Source organism: Podarcis liolepis (genome assembly GCF_965112155.1).
Source record: "Podarcis liolepis genome assembly, chromosome: 12".
NCBI lineage: Eukaryota > Metazoa > Chordata > Lepidosauria > Squamata > Lacertidae > Podarcis > Podarcis liolepis.
In genome coordinates this window covers 58,047,356-58,070,195 of record NC_139563.1, presented here as the reverse complement: position 1 = coordinate 58,070,195, position 22,840 = coordinate 58,047,356, and the positions used below count along the sequence as shown (strand labels likewise).

The following is a 22,840-nucleotide window of genomic DNA, read 5'->3' as shown; positions in this document are numbered from 1 at the left end:
ATCCAAAGTAAAAAGCCATTAAAATGAGCCCAAGTAAGGATGGATTCTTTACAGCTGTTACCTGCTCTCCTGACAGTGACAGAGTTCAACTTTGAGACAATCAGCAAAATTTAAGCAGGATTACTAGAGGATCTATTGTTCACTATTTAGATTTTCAAAGCCCCTGTGCCAGCTGGAATCACTGGGATTCACTGCTATTTGAATAGAGTATAATCAAAAGCCACCTGCAATATTCCAGCTGTGAGCTGAATTTATGTATTTTACGAGTCCCAGTGCAGAATTGAGGACAGCCTTCGTACGGAAGGGCCGCACTGGTTCCTTTTGATTGAAGTGAGGGCCGCAACCTCGCCATACTCTAGCTAACACAAAGATCAATGCAATTTTGATCACATGCCCATTTGTCAAAAACTCTGCATATTTAATCTGTTCCAGAAGTCGCTGCACAGCCTGGTTTGTATGGGCAGAAATAACTGCCCACCCTCTCCTTTTCTGCAATGACAGCAATGCAAATAAGTATTCTACTTCAGAAGCAAATAATGTCAGAAGCAAATTTGATCAAGGAAATTGTCATTCACAGAGCACATTCTTACCACCAACTCTCTGGTTGTTCAAGCAGGCTTTTAAAAATGTAATGTCAGGAACTTCTGCAAAACTCTGATCTCCATGGAACAAACAGAATATTCCGTGGCTTAGTAACCAACTGTATGAATGGGCTTTTAATGCGAAAGCTCTCGTAAAAATGAATCCCATCAGTACCTCTGCATTATACCGATCTCTGAGATAGTGAGCTTTATTGGGTTTTTTGGGTTTTTTGTAAAATAACTGGCAGCACTGAAGAGCAAAGCAAACAATTATGCCCTAAGCAACCAGTATGACTTGGAATAGAAAATAAGGCACTACACTGAAAAAGAAGAAGACAAAATAGGCTATTATTTCAACCACTGCAGGAAGGTATGCCCAGCTACCAGATGGAGAGGGGGGTGTTTATATTACTGTGCAGATTATAGTGCTTGAAGTGCTAAAAGTACTGATGTGGGTAATGCATCCACAGCATACATTCCTCTACAGAGCTGGGATCAAATGCTCCGTGGGGCAGAGGGAACTGAGCTCTCTGGTGCCACGGATATACAGCCCCCCCCCCCACTTTCTCTTCTGAGAGTTACAGGCATAATCCAGCCAAAGGTGCATTTTTAAAGCCCTGCTGGTTTTGATGGAAGCTTATAATTAATGTGTTTTAACTCTCTCCCATTGTATACTGTGGGACCAGAAAGAGCAAACTGCTGGATTTCTGTGTCTGCTGGATTTCTGAAACATGGTCGGATCATTTTAAATTTTTATTTTTGCATTTTCCATTTTACAAACCATAACAACAACAGCAACACAGATATCATATCCCCCTTGACCCCCTTTGTGGATCCTTATGTTTACATTTTCAGTCTGCATTTTATTGCTAACTCCAGTTATTATACATCCTTAATCAGTCCATGGTTCAGATTTTTGTTACAAGTCTTCTGTCAGACCTACTAATAAGTGTAATTGTTTACAATATTTTTTCAAATATATTTTATACTTGCCCCATTCTTTGTTAAAGTTTGATTCTTCCTGGCTCCTGATTCTTCCTGTAAGTTTTGCAAATTCAGCATAGCATTGTTTTACCTGCCACTCCTCCTTGGTCGGAACTGTATTTTCTTTCCATCGCTGGGCCAGCAACATTCAGGTAGCTGTGGTTGCATACATGAACAATTTATTCTGGTCCTTCAGGATCTCTGCACCTAAAATCCCTAAAAGGAAAGTTTCTGGTTTCTTAGAAAAGGTTATTCTCAACATTTCCCCCCAAATCATTATATATCATTTCCCAGAAAGTTTTTACCAAGCTTTCTGGTCCTGTCCTTACACCCACATCCAGATATGGCGGTTGTCATTTGCTGGCCTACATATTTAGTGCAACCCCTACTCTCCAATGCAGGACTCAAGCCCACAACCATGAGATTAAGAGTCTCATGCTCTACTGACTGAGCTATTCTGGCTGTGATCTAACGCATGCGCAGAGCAGGGTTGAGCTCTAGATAAGCTCAGTTCTCACTGGGCTGCTTGTGGGGAGGAGTTCTTCCCCTTAGGTTTCCCCCCCCCCATTGATTTTTTGTACATTTTGGTTTCCCTCCAAGCTTACCAGTATTTTTCTCTTATGGTGGCCAGTGCAGTTTTCACTACATAAGCGAAGGCACTCACCCCTCAACATCAGAAAGACAGTGAATAATATGAATTTGGCCCGTCCAAGAAGGGATCCCCCCCCCAAATCAGAAGTTGAATGTGGGGGGGGGGGCTCTAGATGGAATGTTCAGCCCTAACGGGAAGAAATGTGAACTTAGCAATTCAGCAATACATTTGCTTCAGAATGCAAGATGCTTTATATGGGGGCAAGGGGACTCCACAAGATTAGTATAATGTTCATCCAATTGGGCACTTAGTGAGACTCCCTAAGCATTTTATCATTCAGGTCATAAGGTTTAATTAGCATATTACAGTTTGGCCAAATGAACAGCACAGAGATGCAGAAAAATAAAATAAAAAATCTTTAAATCCTAAAAATAGAATCCCATAAATCTTCCCGCTAGGGATGGAGCACACAATCTGTTCCACGATGCTCAGTGGCTGGAAGATGTTGCCTGAGCGTCGCATTAGGATTCTAAACAGCCAAGGAACTCAGCTGAATATATTTCACACAACAGCAGAATATCCTTCCCTCCTTGGTTCTTGTCACTGGAAGTCACATCCTGGCACTGAGATCTCATAAAGAAGCCCATGGAAAGCAGCAAAAGGGATATGTCACATCCAACAGGAGCATGATGAGAAGGGGGCATCAAAGGTGGGAGCAAGGTTTGGCATACCACTTGGTGTGGTTGCTGTGGGTTTTTTAGTCAGCCTTTTGTGTGCGAAAACCATGAATCCCTGAACCTCAATCCTCCTCAGCGTAACAGACATTGTGGCTGCACTGGATTATTGAGAAGCAGCTCATAAAATCCACACAGCACCTTCACAGCTATTGCTGTTTCTAGGACACCAGCCAACAGAAACATTTTTTTTCCAATTCAGAAAAGCACACCATGCACTGGAACCTTTAAGCTCTTGCCTTTATTGAATCTGGATGCCATCTGAGAGCCAAGCTAGGCATGAAGTTAACTGTGAATGCAACTGATGAGTGCATGTTTGTTATGTAAATGGCAGCCACAGGGAGGTCTGGGCAGCCTTGGTCCCATGCTAGGGGTGTGTGTGTGTGTGTGTGTGTGTGTGTGCGCGCGCGCGCGCATTAGCAGCCCGCAAAAAATCTAGTAGCCTATGAGATGTGCAAATCCCTCATGAGAAATTTCACAAAACTTTTTGAAACTTGTTTGAATTTTCCATTAGATTACTGACCAATATTCCACCTAAAGTTGCAGGGTTTCACCTGAGTGGAATACTGCAAATTCTCCTTGAATTTTGTTTTGGTGAAATTTGGGAGTGACTTCATAAGAAGATGGATTACTCTGGGATCTCTGTCAGTTCAATTATTAATCTGATGCCAAAGCAAGATAGGCACTTTGAAACATCCATTCCAAACTTAGCAGGGGAATTGGGGTTGATGTAGAAATTTGTATATTCTGCATGCTGCCTTCATGCCATTTTCAGAGCTGCTGCTGAGGACAAGGTGCTGTTTAGGGGTGATATGGAAGCTTAGCCAAACAGCTCGCTGGAGAGCTTGGAGTCAGTCATAATCACACAGCCTAACCTGCTGTGTGGTTTCTTGCAAGGATAACATGGAATTCAGATCTCTACATGGGAATTCTATTTCAATCCTCACTATTGGAATTCAGACAAATGGGATCTGGAGAGGTGCCAAGTTGCCACCCACCCAACAGCAGGATCACCGCCTCTTAACTGGGACAGGATCAAGGCAGGAAAGGCAGGAAGGACAGGGCAGCAGCAAGGTTGGGGCTTTCTCAGCTTGCTTCAACCAGTGTACAGCCCTGACCTGGACGCCACCCTACCCATCCCCCAGGCTGCTAAGCAGGGATGGATCACCCCTTTTCACTGTGCCAGGCATGGCTGCCAACCTTCCCTTTTTTTTGCGGGAAATTCCCTTACTCCAGCGCCATTTCCTCCCTGCTTCCCGCTGCCATCCCAGATTGTTAGATATCCCCTAGACTATCCTTGGGACAGGTGAGGCTGCTGATCCCTTATTTTCAAATCTGAAACTTGACAGCTATGGTCCCAGGCAAAACACTGCCTCCTCCCCACCACCCACCAAAGCCTGTCTCGCCAAGCTTGTGCGGCTTTGTCACCGTGGCTTCTGGCCAGATCTCACCGGAGTCTGTTGCCAGTGACACCACCCCACAGGAGTCCACCGCCCCAAGAGGCTGCTTCTGTCTGCCTCGTGGGCAGGCTGGCCCTGTTGCTAAGCAGGAAGGACAACTCTGCAGTTGGGAGGGTGATAGCACAACTCCATTTCACCATGCCAGCCACTCCTGGGGCTGGGGAAAGCCAGTCAATGTGCCTAGCTATGAGCAGGGTTGGCCACAGTAAGTCTTTGCTTTCAGGCAATGGACACCCCACCCCCACCCCAGCTTGTCCATGTTGCCACTCCACACCCACAGACCCATTGTTCCCCCCAATCTGCTGTGGAGCTGTCAGCAGTGACCACTGCCTAGTTTGCTATTGCTATCACTTTATTATTTGGATAAATTTGCATCTTGGAAGGCAATAGGAGGCATTGCTGCGGGGATCGTCAGCAGCAGCAGGTCCCCTCAGACAGCCCTTGCAATGCCGCCACTTTGCTCCAAAGGCAACAGAGAAGGTTTAAGTTTAGCAGCAGTTGGACTGTTAAACACAAAGCAAGATTTTTCTCCCCAAAGTGCTTTTTGAGGCCAGTTCACCCCCAGTGCCTTATTTAGGAAGGATCCTAGGCCACAACATCGGGCACTTCTTCAGAGCGAGACCTTGTGGGGTGAGGAGAAAAAGCAACAACCACCACATGGTTGATATGGAGGTGTTAGTTGGCGCACAAGAGGGATGGTGTGGCGGTTGCTTGACTGCTTGGCAGATAGCAGAACATCTTTTGGTGGCCTGGGGTGGGCATGACATGCCCACAGAGAGAGGCAGTGGGGTATTCTGGAGGAAGGACGAGGGCAGAGAGCTCATTTCTTCTTTTTGCAGAAAATTGCCAGGGCATGCAGACATACCCTTAGACTCTGGGGCTATGCAAGGTATACACAAAGGACCACAATGTATGATATAACACATCTTTAGAAAAGTGTGTCTGAGTGGATTACACTTAAAGAGCAATTTGCAGGAGGGCTTCCTGGAAAAGCAGGTTATTACAGAAAGATGGTTATTTATGTAGCATTTTAAAATGTATTGATTCATCTTGGTGAGAAAAAAGAAAGAAAGCATTAGAACCCAATCTTGTCAATAGGAAGTCTTTATTCAAAAGATTTTTTTAAAAAACCTGTTTTCCTGGAATACTTATCAGTAAAAGGAATGAAAAATGACAGATTACACTCTTGTTTGATATAGCCCGTCATTACTTCAAAATTACTGAAGGACAGTGGAATTTCTGGGAACAAGGATTAGCCCGCATGGCATGTACTGCCGGTACATAAATTGCTCCCTGTGCTGAGAAGAGAGCCTCATCCCTGACATCACATCTTCGTCCCTCTACCATTCGCACAAACAAGAGACAATGGAGTGTGCCTCCAGGGGTGAAGTCAAGCTGCTGTGTTAGCAGCACCAAAGTGACCTTCCTGGGGTGCAAGCCTGGGCCATGTGTCTGGAGGTCCTGGGCTGTCCAGATGGGCCTCACTTGGGTGTGGTTCAAAGGAAAGCAGAGCAAGACATTTGGCACCAGCTGGCTTCAGGAGCTGCCAGAAGGAGGTGTACAAGGTGCCATCCAACCGCCTTAGGGACTCCATTCAGGATTTGTGTAGAGTTTACTCCTTAGCCTTTTCTCCTTCCAAAGATGTCCTGCAAGGCAGCAGAGATTTAACACCAGAGTCTTCCTTCTCCAAGATGGACTACCTTCCCAGGTGGATGAGCCACAGAAGCCCCTCACTTCCCTCTACAACATGTGCAGAAGCTGCCTTCTTGACTGTCGGACCCACTATTGGTCTTGTCTGCACAATCCACCAGAGCCTGTCTTGACATGCAGGCAGGGACGCAGTGGGGGGGGGGGGACCAGGGAGGCCATGGCACACAGTGAAGATGCTGGCTTCTGTGGGGATCCCCATCTGACCCAGATACATCCTGGCAGGCCCCGTCCCCAGCTCCCTGCCCTACCTCCAGGGTTCTCTGGGCCCCAGAGCCTGGCCTGGCCTCGCTGCCCCAGCCCTCTTGCTGAATGGCTGCCCAACCAGTGCTTGCTCGCGCCTCACTTGGCGTGCTCCCTGAAAAATGAGTGGGCATATAGGGACATTGTGAGTGGGCACAGAGGGCAACCCCAGTGCAGCCTGGCCTGGCACTCCTTTCTGCAGGTGCCTGGGACTTTTGTCTGCCAAGGGCCTCATTGGCTGGCTAGGCAGTGCGGCCCCGCTTGACTCAAGGGGTCACTCCGGCAGCTTTGGTGTGAGGGCTGGGCTGGCACAGCAGACCCCATTCACCATCCATGCCCCAGGGCACACACCTGGTGCCAGAATACCACACTGTGTCACTTCATGCAGGGAAGTCCCTAAGTCACTGAGGGTTTGAGACCCTCACTTGGTTTAGCCAGCCAGCCGAAGCTATTTCCCAGGGTGTGGCCACTGTCTCATGTTGACAGCTTCTAGGAGCCAATGTTGACAGCTGAGTGCAGGGTGAGGACCAAAGGTGGACAAACTACCCGAGAAGGAGCACAATGTGTCCCCCATCAGAGGTACTACCCCTCCCCCAGCACCCCATACACCACGTTCCTCTAATGAAAGACTAGCTAACTGGTCAATTGATAATATGCTCCCAGGCAACCTCAGCTTCCTCCATATAATGAAGCCTCAGCAATGCATAATATCAATTTTGGCATAATAGTCGGCCAGAACAAGACTGAAACTCCCTCACTGTGGAAACTTTTACATGACCAATGTCTCTTGACAAAACAAACAGCAGAGGGAATCGTTAGCTAGGGTTGCCATACATCCAGAATTTTCTGGACACGGCCAGTATTCATATCTCGCAAACAGCGTCCGGGGGGAAATTGTTGAAATGTCTGGGAAAATCCAGGTGTATGGCAGCCCATGTCAGAAATGTAGTTTTTGGTGAATTTCATTTTTTTAAAAAAATCAAAACTCCTTGCCAAAAAAAAAGCTCCATTACTTTTGTGTCCAAATTTTTTAAATATGGCAGCCCTACTTAGTAGAATCATCACATTGGCAAAGGAAGTTTCTTGTTCGAATGCCATAATTGGTATACTGGTTTGGTTAGGGGAGACAAGAATTCAGGCTGTAGCCCTGCCAACTGACTGTGGATGAGTGTGCTGATAACCTACTTGTTATGATCTCAGAGAAAGGGAATTGCAGTCTGGAAAAGGCAACTTGAGTGGAAGGAGCAGGAAGTTGTCGAGTCATAAGACTCCCGACTTTGCCATCTATCCTAATAATATTGATATACACTCCAACAGACAAGAAGGGAAAATTCATTATGTTAGCCCAAATGCAGGTATTGCAAAAATGTTCCCAGGTTAGAGGCCAAAAACTCATATCCTGCTAGCAATCTGTTTTCCAAAAGAGCAAGGACAGCAGTTGTAGACCTCATAGAATCACAGAAGTGTAGAGTTGGAAGGGAACACGAGAGTCGTCCAGTTCAACCCCCTGCAATGCAGGAATCTTTTGCTCAATCTGGGTCTGGAACCCACAAGCCTGAGATTAAGGGTCTTGTGCTGCACCTACTGAACCATCAGAGCACACTGAGATGGTTGGGGAAAGTACAGTCTACTGAACGATTCCTGACACTCCCCAGAGGAGGAAGAGACATGTGGTGGTGGGAGGTGACTCCCTACTGAGTGGGACAGAGGCAGCATTGTGCAAAGGTAGAAGGAAGTCCTGGAAGGTATGATGTTTTCTAGGTGAAAAGATTCACAATTCAAGTAGTACTCATGGGAGACTTCAACTACCCTGATATCTGCTGGAACTCAAACTCTGCCAAGAATGTAAGGTCCAACAAAGTGCTACATTGCCTTGCTGGAAATTTTATTTCTCAGAAGGTGGAAGAAGCAGCAAATGGTCATCTATCTTGGATCTGATCCTCATCAACAAGGAGGAACTGATTGACAAAGTGGAAGTACTCAGAAACTTGGGAGGAAGTGATCACGTCCTCCTGAGTTTGATGATATGCAGGCAAGGGAAAGCTGATTGTAGTTGGACATACACTCTGGACTTTAAGAAGGCCAATTTTAAAAAGCTGAAGGAGATGCTGGGTGTGATCCCATGGTCAGAAACACTCAATGAGAAGGGAGTCCAAGAAGAATGGGAGTTTCTGAAAGGCAAAATATTGAAGGCCCAAATCTTCTTTGCCAATGACTCGTAGCCAAGGAAGATTGTCGGGATGGGTTTTTGGAAGATGTCTGTGCGTGAATTTGCTTTATGTGTGTAGATCAGTGTGCACTGACTTTGCACTGTCTTTGCAGCAAGTCTTTGCAGTAAGGCTCTATTCCAGTGGTATGAGGATCACGACAACCGGTAGATTTTTATCTGCTGCAGCCTTAGAGGCCCCAATGCAGACAATTCCAGCAAGCAAGAAAAGTGGGAGGCATCTAAAGAAACCAGTGTGGTTGCATAAGGAGCTGTATTATGGGAAGATCTCAGTGGGCTGAATCAGTGGACAAGACCATGGTTGTTAGGTGGTTAGCTAAGGTGAGTGGTGGAGGGATTGTGTCACCATTCTACATTACTTATTGTTTTGAAGTGGTATCATTTCACTTTCTCCCAATTACATTCCCTCAGGGTTATGCTGCTGTTGGTGGCATTAGCCACAGGATCCCTCTAACAGTATATACATAATAATCTCTCTCTGTCTAAAATGTTCCCTGAGGCCATCTTTGAGATCTAGAATTATTCCATTTAGAAAGTACTATACAACAGAAATCACTGCTGTTAGAAAAGAAAAGTGAAATGTGATCAGATTTCATTCATGCATTCTGAAAAGCAGAAGTACTGAATTTGTTTTGACATGTTTTGTAATTTACTGTTCATTGAATTTTCACAGTTGAGCTTAGATTTGGGTGTTGATTTGATGTTTATTATCAGCTGCTTTGGCACAATCCACCACGGAAAAGTGGCACAAAGATTAACTCAACTACAGCAGGGAATGGAGGGAGTTGGTGTGGAAAGGAACTACCTGATGCAAGAAGCCTTGCTGGCAGTACTTCTTGTCTACCCTCCCAACATTTATCCATTTATGACTCTCATTTATTTAGTGGAATAAAAAGAGAATTGTGTTATTTACCAGTGAACTCAGGACAGTTTACAACCTAAAAGCCAGAACAAGCAAAGGTGGGAAGGAACAAAAGAGAGAATTATCTCTTCTGAAAGTTCTGAGCTCCTCTTCTCTTGCCCCTCAAGGCCCACAGGGCTTTATGTGACCCCTGGGAAGATGGGAATACTGAACACTTTCTGGTTGTCGTTGGCTGTCTTTGGGGAGAAATGATGGCATGAACCCCTAGGCCTTTTCCGCTCTGAAGCGCTGCCCAGTAAGTGGAATTCAAAGTGACTTTGGAGGATCCTGCTTGCACTAAACATCTGTTAGAAAATCAAAAGAAGGTTTGCTCCAGGTTTGGGGCAAGTACTCTTCGGTGAGAGAGCTTCAGCAGAGAATTAAAATCACAAAACATGCAGGTTCTGTCTCATAACACTCTATGCAGCAGCACCTGAACATACCTTAACAAGCACCTCTTTGAGTCTGCATGTGCCTTAAGATCAATAAGAAAAATCCTCAGCTGGGCCCCACAACCGCCCCCGTTCATGGAGGCATTGTGGAGCAGGGCTTTTTCAGGTGATGTCCCACTGCTATAGCATTTGCTTCCTAAGCAGGCTCACTAGACACCCGTATAGTCATCGCAAATCTCCTCAAAAGTGTTTTCTTCTCTCTTTTTTTAGAAAAGGCCATGAGAAAGTAGGCTTTTCATGTCTGAATTGGGAATTGTAAGGAAGCATTTTTATTGCCTTAAGCTGCAGGGTTTTGATTAGAGGGATGTTAAGAAGAGGGATCTAGATGGCAGTGCCTGACTGTGCTGGTTGAATGGTGCACTTCAGGAGAAGATTTGAAAACCAAGCATTTTATCTCCTCAAGGCATCTTGCTGCACCTAAAAGCCATTTGCAGTCTGGTTTGTTTCTTTTTTGGGGAAATATAATTGAACTTCCTCTTTAGCTCACACCTGAGATGATTCCCTCTGCTGTGCCAAAGCAGGTGGTGGTAGTCTCCAGCTCTTCTAATAGTTTTCTCCTGCTCAGTCTGCTCTGTAGAGATGTTTCAAGCAAGTCTTGGCCATTTCTGTTTTTAAAAGAACAGAATTACAATTCCAGCTTATTTATTTTATGAAAGGTCATTTTTGTATACCTTTAAGAAAGAGTTGTCAACACTTAATACATTGTTCAACGGGCATATTGAGCTGCAATCCTAACCACACCTATTCAGAAGTCCCATTATGATTTCAGGTAGGGTGAGGCAAGAGGCTATGAGTGTTATTTCTTAGGTTACTGGAAAACAGCCCAGGTATCAGTAGTCCAGGCTACGGGAGGGCTGGGTTGCATGATCACAGGAATTTCATCAGAGCTATTGGAGCACATGCAGGGGCTGCGGTTCAACTGTGCCCCCTTTCATGGATTCCAGGTGACCAGGTATGGATCTGAGCCCCATCCTTGTAGCATCCTCATCGTTAGCCATGGCCACACTGGAAGGTACTGCTTTCATTAAAGGGGGCCAGCCCTCTGGAGTGATCTCCCGCAGTGGATGGGCGGGAGCATCTCCACACTGGAGTGGAGCCCTGCAAACTGTCATTGCCAAATCCTTGGGCCACTGGTCCCCCGGGGCTATCTAGTTCTTGTTCTGGCTTCATCACCTGAAGAAAAGGAATCTTGACTCCTGGTCCCTAACACTTAGCATCAAGCTACATATATCTCTTTCTTCATCTGTATGATTTGGACAATGGAGCAGGGGGCTGTGTAGTATTCCTGCTGAGAATCACCCACCCACACACAAAAGCTTTTATTTGTCTTGAATGAAAAAGTTGCAGACTCTGGGCTTGCCTGTGTCATCACATCTCATATGACATGCGGCACCATTGAAGTGTTTGGAACAGTCAGTGTACAAAACTTTGACTTTGCAGTGTTTAGTTACATAGCTTAATTGAACTGAATTGGACCTCTTTTAAAAATGAAATATATATCTGTATTATCCCCCAATGAAAATGCACAAAAGTAGAGTTTTATATCCATGCCTGTATCAGCTGACTGACACTAAACTAGTCAAAGGAATTAAAGATGAAGGTCTATGGAAATGTTCAGAAATCTGCTCGCCTTCATGGCATGGCAGCGTCGCTCAATGGTGGAGACTCCTCCTAGGCCTGGATGTGGGATCCCAAGATTGGCCTCCTGTCTGGATGGGGGGTGCGGGCATAAGCCCACGCTGCTTATCAGGACTCGGGTCCTAGCCTGCACCCAAGATTGGTGAATGGGGGTGCAGGCTTGGATGTGGGCTGGGCTGGGGGGAGAGCTGATGGAGCAGGAAGGCATTCCTCAGGTCCGTGCCCTGACTATTTAAACAACTCGCACCTGGAGCCCCTTACCTGTTCCATTCCTTGCTGGGTCCCCTACATACCCTCCCTCAGTTCAAGTGCTTACTTTATGACCCGGCTCTGGCTAGCGGGGTCACCATATTCTGGGGCCAGGTAGGAATTTGTCCACCAGGCAAATTGCTTCCAGCCTGGTGGTTTTGCCTACCTCAAAGCAACCGTCACAACTTGTTTGGGCATTGGGGCAATCTCATGCTTGGATGGAGGGGAGGTTGGAGTCTGTGCCTGCCCCTCCAAATGTGGGTGTCCTGTTAGAGGGATCCGGGCAGAGGGCCTGGGCCAACAGCACTCCCCCAGATGGCGGTTACTGCGGGTGTTGCCCTATTTAATGCAAGTCTTAGGAATCCCTGCTTGGATTGACCCGAGGGCAGGCCATTGCCCAAGCCAAACCTCTTTCAACTGTATTCAATAATGTTGTGGCCTGTTTGAATCCAAAAAACTAGTCTCTGTTATCTTTGATTTGCTGGGGGTTGGGGCCTGGGGAGCACTACGCCTAGGCCTGCAACTGTTCAGAACTGAAACACATGTACAAGATGCCTTGATTCATGATCACACTGCAGAATAATAGCTGCCAGTTACTGAAGCAGAAACAAATTGAAAAGAAGATGTAAAATTTGTTTTGAAGAAAAGTATATGATTGCTACATCCAGGACCAGCCAAGGCATTTTGTTGCCCAAGGAAAAGGACAAGATACCCCCCCCCCCATGTACAGAAACCAACCATATTGATAGTTGACTTATTTCAGCTCCAGGGACGGTATTGTAGCACCCTGCTTGTGGTTAACGCTTAGCTGGAATGAAATATTCAACGCAGCAACAGAGAAATTAAAAAAATAATTTATTTGTCAGACAAATAAATAAGAGGCACAGTGGTATATGATTACCAAGCTCTGGCCTGGCCTCCTGCCATTATGGCCAGCACTTATATTTCCTTAATCCACCCCCCTTTGTTCCTCCTGTGGCTGCCTCTGTTCAATCAGCCTGCTCGAATTTCCTATTGGCTGATTGCTATAACCAATTTTAAGATACACCCATATCCTTCTGTCCTTATATGGAATACAAAGAGCTATATATATTGTTACATCTATAAATGACAAATAAGTATTAATATATCTTACATGTGTCTCAACAAGGAATCTTAATTACCAGCTCACCTCTTGCCCTCCTTGCCCTATTGCCTTCTAAAACAAATGGTTAATAATTTTAAATTTTTATCTTGAACAGATATCAGAGACCTTGGGTTCATATTCTCATGCATCATCAATGAAATATCTCCTTTTGGAGGTCTTTAAACAAAGGTCTGACAGCCATTTGTCATAAGTGCTCGATTGGCGTCTCTTGTCTGACAGGGGGCTGGGCTCAATGGCCCCTGTGGTCTCCTACAGCAATATGACTCTATGAAATAAGAATTTAACATTTCTTTCTTTCTAGATCCTTTGCATAATTACATTTAAGCCAGGATATTTCATACATTATCATAGATAGCTTTTTAGAAGGATAAACTTCCTAAAAGTAACAAGGAAGGAACAGTTTACAGCCTCAAAATAAAATAGGAAAAAAAAGCCTCTTCCCCTGTTCACACTTCCCCCCTTCTCCAGCCGGTTTGTTTTCCATGTGCTCTTGGCCTTTTGACCTTAGGCTCAAGTTTAAGGCACATGGTTTTATTTTACTGTTTACCAAACTCTTAATTATGTAGGGTCTGTGTAACCTTGGTCTTCAGCCTGTAATTCCAGCTTTTACGACTTTGAGAATTGTTTTCTGCTATCAATCAAAGGGGGGGCCCCTTGTCTAGGAGGAAAAACATTGCCTGTGTCCTTTAAACAGCTGGCCTTCTTGCCTGGCATGAAAACTTTTGAAAATCTTTAAACTCTCTCTTTAATTTAGGAACCTGATCAAGATATAAGCCAATATATGCCTTGATTAAAAATGCAGTCTATATTCAGATGCCACAATCCCCCCTTTCAAGCTCAAGGACCTTGCTACCAAGCGTCCTTGATAGCTTGATCTTCCTGAGTTAAAGCTCTGTATAGGGCCATGATATGAGGTAGAGTTTCATTCGAAATCATCTTGCTAATTGTACTTCTAAAACATGAGATGATACATGGCATCATACATAAAACCATTACTACTACCGTCAAGAAAAACAAGCAAGACAATAGTATCCCTTTGAGTCCTGTGACATTGGGTAACCATCCCATATCCCATCCTTCCCATGTTTGTACTGGGACATGTGCTATATTCTCCATCTTTGTGGCCAACACACGGATTGCCTCACCATTATCAGAAATGTTAAAGCAACAGGCATTCCCTGTCAAGTTCAAGACTCCACACAGGCCTCCCTGCCTGGCAAGTACATAATCCATTCCCATTTTCAGCTGCAAAATGGTGGCTCTACTTTCATCCAACTGTTGTGCAATAAGTCTCAAACTCTGGGCCGTTGCATTGGTTACAAGTTCCACTACTGCTTGCAATCGAATTATTCTGTTTAGATTATAAATAGGATCCCATGCCCCTTGTATGAGCTCACCAGGATTCCAGGAGGCAGGATCATAATAGGCTATAATGCGCTCTGGTGGCCAATCATCAGTATCGCTCCAACTTTGGGTACTTCCTCCTGCTATATGAGAAATATACTAGTGGGCAAAATCCACATTGGTGGTAATACCCATCCCAGGAAACAAGTCCCACTCCATTTGGAAGGGAGTTTCTTGTATGCCCATTCTCCACATATCCACCACAACCATCGGGTCTGAGGGTTTTGGTATGTGGAGTACAGAAGGCGAAATATCAAAAGAGGTATAGAGTTCACAGTGCAGTATGTTAGATTGCCTTTTTCTGTCACAGTTATGTTCCATACCACTTTCCATGCATGAATAAAAGGAGGTGCACAGGGCAAGGTATTCCGAGTTCGATAGGTAGTACCGTGTGCCCAGGTATTCTTAATATAATCCCAAGTATAGTGGCAATGAGAAGAGCCTACCATGGTAGAATCAGCTGCATCTGATGATTTATGTACACAGAATTCCCCTTGTACAGGTATAACTCGTAATGGTTTTGTTGAGTTCCATCCGGGGAAATTCTGTACTTCTGTTTGGTGTAGCATTTCGCTTACCATACCAATGACATTTAATGGTATTGGTAATAAGGGCATACCTCCCTCTGAATCATCTGGCCCAAGAGAGCAAACAAGGCAATCGGTCCTATTTGCACATTGGCTACCTTTTCGGCTAAACCTACCCACATATTGTGGTCATGACGGAATCCATATTTAGTAAATTTGGTCAGATTCAAGGACCCTTCCCCTTCCCAAGGGATCAGGATTAATAATAAAATCATGTTGATGTCTAGCATATGCATTCCTTCCACAAAAGATTACCTTATTGTGATAGCATAAATATTAGTCCCAATATAATTCCCCCAGTGACAGGAATGGGGAACCACCAAGACCAAAACATATATCCCAAGGATCCCCAATGTGTAATATCTCTGATAATTGTTCCACAAGGGGGCAGTCAATCAATTGTATAAGAGAATCTTCCCTTTCACAGTCGCTGGTTCAGACGCTCCTCAAGCTTCAGGCGTGCGCAGGTCAGCCAGCTTCCAGGTTTGTGGCTGCAGCAGGCCGGTCGTCTAATGTTGCCCGTGACCTAGCCCGTTCCCCGTAGGGCTAGATACAGGGGTTTTTGGAGAGAGTCAATTTTAAAGGATTAGAGGGGTCACCTTTGCACGTCCAACTGCCTTCGGACTTCTTCAAACGGGAGTGATGAATCCAGGGGGTCACCTCAGCTACCTTCACCGCTGTTGGAGTAAAGAGCAAGACGGTGTAAGGTCCACGCCACTTAGGTGCAAGTGGATCACGTTTCCACTCTTTCACCCATATGCTATGCCAGCCTGGAGCTGATGAATCGGCTTGGCAATGCTGCACGGCGTGCGCTCGAGGGCCCACCTGTTAAGATAAAAAAAAACAAACAAACACGGGAGAGAGACAAAAACACGGGAGAGAGATTGCACTTATCCCTGTGTCACATGGTCTCCTATTTGTTTGAGGTCAGTTGGAATATCCTGAACAAAGGAGGGCGGCCTCCCATACAGGAGCTCAAAAGGTGACAACTTAAGTCTTTTTGTGGGTGTGCACCGAACACGAAACAGTGTTATGGGTAACACGTCTACCCTCCTGAGACTTTAGACATATTAGTGGGCTTCTGGCATGCCCTGCAGATACCTTGCACAAGCGTCTGGCGATAGGTGGTAAGCCTGGCCAGGTGAATTGCATTGTTTGGATCCCAATTAGGATCTTCCAAGGGAAAGTTGTCCTGGAGATGACGGTCAATATTATAAATATTTCCCACTCTGGCCTGCTCACGCAAATATATCTGTGCCTTTTCAATTATGTCTCTCCTTTCCTCAGTGGTGAAGAGAGTATTCAGGAGCTGGCGACAACCTGTCCAAGTAGGACTGTTAGTATTTACTATTGAAGTCACCAAGTCCATCATAGCCTGAGGTTTTTCTGCGAAAGATGGGGTGTTTTCCAATTCATCAGATCCGTAGTTGTGAATGGAATATACTGGAGGATCGAAGTTCGAGGTGGCCGTGGTCCGGGTTGCCCGTTAACCAGCACAGGCTCCTCAAGTGCATCAAATACTCTTCTAAGAGGGGCTACTACGTGACCTTTTTCTTCGCTTTGCTCTAGGGACCTCAAATCATAGGGGATGGTATCTGTCCCAAGGCGTTCTTTTAGCAGCTTTATACGCCTGGCTGTATTGCTTGCTGACCGATTAAGGTCTCCCTGTAACTTCTGTAATAATTCTCTAGGACTTGGATGTACAGGGGTTTGGGGTAGGCAATCAGTTGTTCCACTAAAGGAGACTGTAGATGGAGTTCTACTGGGACTCACAGGTGGAATAACCACTTCTGCTTGAGCTTCATTATAGGACTCCAATGCCTCCTGAAGATATTTTTCATAATCTATCAAGGAATCAAGTTCTGTGACTCCACCCCCATTATTCATTCCACTTTCTTGCCTTGGGGTTACAACTGGTGGAGGGTTTGGATTAGGCTCCCTTCGATGTGGAGCATAGGGTGGAAGCACCTCTTCCTCTGGTCCCTCAAAAATAGGTTTGAGTTTATTTGGCAAGATTCCTTTCCTAGCTTCGGCTTTTACAGCCAATAATTTGCATCGTTGGACTTTGCATTCCCTTATCCATGGAGGATTTTTATTTAATGTGCTCAGCCAAGAATCTATATATGAAAATTGTTCTGGGCACCCTCCAGTTTCTTTGGCGATGTTAGACCAAAGTTTGCTTACTAAATTTATATCAAAGGTTCCCTGAAATGGCCATTCAGTAATTTCTTTTGGCCACTCTAGTTCACATAACATTCTCAAGCGTTCTGGCGTCATTTTGACTCCATATGCCCCTGAGAAGGCTTTCTTAAAATTATTTAACATACATTCAAAAGGTGTATTTCCCCCCTTTGAACCCCCAACTCCCATTGTATGGCCCTGTGAAGTATCCACTCAGTCACTCACACACACACCTTACTGGGAAACGAAGTAGTACTCACTCCACACTTAGGTCAGCTACACATTGTACTTTCTCACACATGCAATGCGCCAGATACTTCACCACACACTACCTCCCATTCTTCCCTTTTCCCTACACCAGATCACCATCTGATGTACCCAGCCACCTAGCGTACTCAGTTCCCCTTTACTGAGACGCAGAAGTTTGATCAGGACTTCTCTTCCTCCCAATTAATTGGAGGGCCAAAACCCCTTAGTGCACTTACCCTTAGCTGGTTCCCTGTTTATTTCTCTGGTCCCCCCCGGTCCGTCGCCGTCAGTGGGCAGGGTATCAGACAGACGAGACTGCTGCGTTCCCCTGGAAAAATTTTTCCAGTGCGCGCTGGGTAGGCACAGTTGTCCTCTCTCTTGTACCCCGCTCAGTGAGGCGAAGGGGCTGCGTTCCAGCAGACCACTTATCCGAGTCGCAGGCACCATAAAATGTAGCACCCTGCTTGTGGTTAACGCTTAGCTGGAATGAAATATTCAACGCAGCAACAGAGAAATTAAAAAAATAATTTATTTGTCAGACAAATAAATAAGAGGCACAGTGGTATATGATTACCAAGCTCTGGCCTGGCCTCCTGCCATTATGGCCAGCACTTATATTTCCTTAATCCACCCCCCTTTGTTCCTCCTGTGGCTGCCTCTGTTCAATCAGCCTGCTCGAATTTCCTATTGGCTGATTGCTATAACCAATTTTAAGATACACCCATATCCTTCTGTCCTTATATGGAATACAAAGAGCTATATATATTGTTACATCTATAAATGACAAATAAGTATTAATATATCTTACATGTGTCTCAACAAGGAATCTTAATTACCAGCTCACCTCTTGCCCTCCTTGCCCTATTGCCTTCTAAAACAAATGGTTAATAATTTTAAATTTTTATCTTGAACAGATATCAGAGACCTTGGGTTCATATTCTCATGCATCATCAATGAAATATCTCCTTTTGGAGGTCTTTAAACAAAGGTCTGACAGCCATTTGTCATAAGTGCTCGATTGGCGTCTCTTGTCTGACAGGGGGCTGGGCTCAATGGCCCCTGTGGTCTCCTACAGCAATATGACTCTATGAAATAAGAATTTAACATTTCTTTCTTTCTAGATCCTTTGCATAATTACATTTAAGCCAGGATATTTCATACATTATCATAGATAGCTTTTTAGAAGGATAAACTTCCTAAAAGTAACAAGGAAGGAACAGTTTACAGCCTCAAAATAAAATAGGAAAAAAAAGCCTCTTCCCCTGTTCACACTTCCCCCCTTCTCCAGCCGGTTTGTTTTCCATGTGCTCTTGGCCTTTTGACCTTAGGCTCAAGTTTAAGGCACATGGTTTTATTTTACTGTTTACCAAACTCTTAATTATGTAGGGTCTGTGTAACCTTGGTCTTCAGCCTGTAATTCCAGCTTTTACGACTTTGAGAATTGTTTTCTGCTATCAATCAAAGGGGGGGCCCTTGTCTAGGAGGAAAAACATTGCCTGTGTCCTTTAAACAGCTGGCCTTCTTGCCTGGCATGAAAACTTTTGAAAATCTTTAAACTCTCTCTTTAATTTAGGAACCTGATCAAGATATAAGCCAATATATGCCTTGATTAAAAATGCAGTCTATATTCAGATGCCACAGTATAGCCAGATATGTTTGTGGGTGAAAAAAGCTCTGTCCCCCCCCCCCCCAAGCATCAGATCCCCAGAGAGGGATGCCTCCTTCTCTCAACATGGGAATCTCCCCATCTAAATTACTAGAGCAGGACATAGTTCCAGCTAAAAGAACAGTAACCTGTAAACTAGAGGAGATGGACTTGCAGCAGAAAATGGTGTTGGGCAATGGTACCTGCTCACGTCAAAACCTTGGCTTATTACCCCTCTTAAGGATCCCAAATTATTTGAATTCCTTAACTTCTTCGGCTCATAGATATGCCTTTATAAAGGCAAGATTCAACACCTTCCCACCGAACGTGCTGAGAAATAGATTTTCCAATGGACAGATATCGCTCTTATGTGATTGTAATTGTGGGGCACCGGAATTGTTGCATCACATAATTCTTGATTGTGCTTTTCACTCATCGGCCAGGAGCAAGTTTCTTGCTCAATATCTAAAGGGAATCGCCGGTGATTCGAATGAAGCCAAACTGAGATATCTACTAAATGATGAAGACCCCCTAAGATCACTCACGGTTGCCAGATTTTTGATCAGCGTCCTATCCCTAAAGAAGAAAAACGGACTCCTGTGCGGCTCGGATAACCCTTTTAAACCATGATCTATGTTTTAGGATGTAACTAGGTGAATCACCATTGATGTCTCTTATTAATTTATGAGCAGAGGGCGATGTTTATGTTGCAAATTTATTGTAATGTATGTGTTGGTCCTTTGCTTATTTTGCTTTGGTTCTCATCTGCTGCACTATAAAGTATGAAATGACGATTGCTTGATGCAACACAAGTATAACTTTCCAACATAACAGAATGAATGCCCATTAGAGAGTGGGCACTGTATACCCTTCTTGCAAATTTTGTGCAAGCAAATCAGGATGAATGCTCAGAAAACCGGCTGTGTGTAAGAGAAGTGACCGGCTATTTCTTTTGAAAAGAGTATTTATCAGAACAAACACAAGAGCTGAAAAACCTCACACAGGCCATGCTTGCACAAAACCCCAAGGCAAAGCATGGCTTAGTGTGAACATACCCAGTGTGCAGGCTTCAGGGAAGGAGAGCACACTTGCATGGGTCTTCTTCCCCAAGCCCTTCAAGTCAGTGTAGCATGGCAACTGAGCCAAGGTTTGGCTTAGCATGACATCTGTTGTACAGAAGGAAAAGGGGGGAGGGGGTTGTTTTCCTAGAGCACCACCTCAGAAAGTGCTTCTTTTAAAAGTGAAAGTTACCAGCCTGGTTTCAGATATTTGCTGTAACGTTTATTCTGCTCAGAAAAGAAAATGGGTTATACTTGCATTCACTTTGCATTGCTGGAATGAATAAAAAATATCTTTGCTCACAAATGGAAACCAGTTCCAAATATATTAGACTTCCTCTGGATGAAAGGTTCCTATACTCCTGATCTGATGGTATGCTATTAGGCTGAAAGCATGGGAAACAGAAATAACAGGCTGTCAATCCTTCCCTTTGTTTGGTGAGAAAACAAGCAGAATAATATAGCTTTCCAATGAACAGGTAACAAAAAGCTAGCGTATGAGTGATTCACAAATGTGCAGCTAACTGATACAACTCTTCGCACTTTGGACTAATGTCTGAAGGGGTCATTGCATCTCACACACCTTCCTAATGCACCATTTTCCCCTGTGGTCATTACAATGACACTCTGAAAAGCAGTTGTGTGAGCTGCTCTCATGCCCTCTCTTGCCTAAGAATACATGAAACCTGTTCTTTTTATTTCTGTGGAAAATTCTGCCTTCTCCCATGCATTCAAGGCATTTACTGGCAGAAGCAGATATGCCTGTTTACAAAACCAATCCAAATTATTGTTGTGCATTGTGTTATCATCTGCAATTGACTTATTTACACATCATGTCCCCTATTCAAAAGCAGCAACTTCTCTGTAAGCAGGAGCTGAATCATCGTTGTGCATCACATGTGCAATTGGCTTATTTACACATCAGAATGCACATTCACTCATTGTTTCTTTTGTGCATCTGTTAACAATATTCTCGGTGTTCAGGACCTTTGACCACAACTGCAAATGTATGAATTTCACTTTGGGATTAGAAAATCATACAGCATTTGTCTCTTCTCCCTAATATCTTAACCCACCTTGAATCACTCATATCAGGAGCAATATACTCCTTGTTGCGTCTATTATTTTTCCAGCCAAGCAACTCTGATTCTGTTTAATACTCATGGTTTTAAATGTTACTGCTTTGTTGCTTTCAGCCCACATACTTTGTCAGAAAATGTCTTCATCTTCTCTTTTGCCTTTATTGTTTAACAATTTTGGGATGTTCCAAAAAAACTGAGAATCCACAAATGTTGAAATATCACAAGAATGCAGATATGTATAAAGAAGGCTGATCGCCAAAGAATTGATGCTTTTGAATTATGGTGCTGGAGGAGACTCTTGAGAGTCCCATGGACTGCAAGAAGATCAAACCTCTCCATTCTGAAGGAAATCAGCCCTGAGTGCTCACTGGAAGGACAGATCCTGAGGCTGAGACTCCAATACTTTGGCCACCTCATGAGAAGAGAAGACTCCCTGGAAAAGACCCTGATGTTGGGAAAGATGGAGGGCACAAGGAGAAGGGGACGATGGAGGACGAGATGCTTGGACAGTGTTCTCGAAGCTACCAGCATGAGTTTGACCAAACTGCGGGAGGCAGTGGAAGACAGGAGTGCCTGGCGTGCTCTGGTCCATGGAGTCACAAAGAGTCGGACACGACTAAACGACTAAACAACAACAACAATACAGTGGTGCCCCGCAAAACGAATGCCTCGCAAGACGGAAAACCCGCTAGACGAAAGGGTTTTCCGTTTTTGAGCTGCTTCGCAATACGATTTTCCCTATGGGCTTGCTTTGCAAGACGAAAACGTCTTGCAAGTGTTCCGATTGTTTTTCACTCCCCCCCCCCTTTTTCTAAGCCGCTAAGCTGCTAATAGCCTTTTAGCTGCTAATCCGCTAATCCTTTTTAAGAAATACTACAAAATTGATGAATGTTAAAATGTTGAGGTTTTTGTAAGAAAAGGTGATTACAGCGACAAAAGATTAAGTAAAAGAAAAGAACAACAAGGGATAGATTTGATAAAATTAATTTAGGATTTGCTGAAATAATTTTGGAAACTGGGATGTAGAAAGGGGAGGTTTGGGGGAGTCCGAGAAGTGAGGTTTATGAAAAAAAGGAGAGGAAATTATACATGTTTGTTTGTTTCTTTATTTGTTTGTATTGTTTATAAAAATTTTGTAAAACCAATAAAAAATATTTTTTAAAAAATCCGCTAATCCTTTAATAGCCGCTAAGCCTTTAATAGCCGCTAAACCGCTAATAGCGCTAATCCGCTAAGCCGCTAATAGGGTTGCTTCACAAGACGAAAAAACCGCTAGACGAAGAGACTCACGGAACGGATTAATTTCGTCTTGCGAGGCACCACTGTATGTATTGTGCTGTTCTCTAAAAGGAAGGAAGGAAGGAAGGAAGGAAGGAAGGAAGGAAGGAAGGAAGGAAGGAAGGACCTCCAGAATTTTCTGAACAAGATTTGCAACTGATAAAATTGCACCATTTAAACAGAATTTCACTTGTGCTTCTTGTGATAACTGGCTTTCTATTGCAATTATAGTAGCTTGCACTGCCACTGTTGTGAGCTGAGGTATTTTAAATGCAGAGGTATTTCATGGATCTACTTAATATCTACATATTGCCCTTGATATGTAGATACATGATGTATTTTAAAGCATCTGCTTAATTGGTGTATGTGTTTTGAGAGCAAAATAGTGGAATAAGCATGCATTCTAGTACCCCAATTGAATCCCTGGGTTTGCTTAGATGC

At 44.3% G+C, this 22,840-nt stretch overlaps 2 long non-coding RNA genes across 2 annotated transcripts in view; both read right to left on the bottom strand.

Annotated features, from left to right (window-relative positions):
* Window positions 1-10,296: 10,296 nt before the first annotated feature.
* The window catches only part of LOC310690220, a 28,937-nt gene continuing 16,393 nt past the window's right edge, over window positions 10,297-22,840 (bottom strand). Inside the window, exon 3 of the long non-coding RNA XR_014517993.1 lies at window positions 10,297-10,486. This is a non-coding gene — a long non-coding RNA (uncharacterized lncRNA). The remainder of the gene's footprint in view (window positions 10,487-22,840) is intronic.
* On the bottom strand, window positions 15,244-16,048 carry LOC310690219. Its single transcript, XR_014517992.1, has 2 exons — window positions 15,933-16,048; window positions 15,244-15,902 (listed from the first exon to the last, which is right to left on the bottom strand). It is a non-coding gene; the product is annotated as an uncharacterized lncRNA (long non-coding RNA).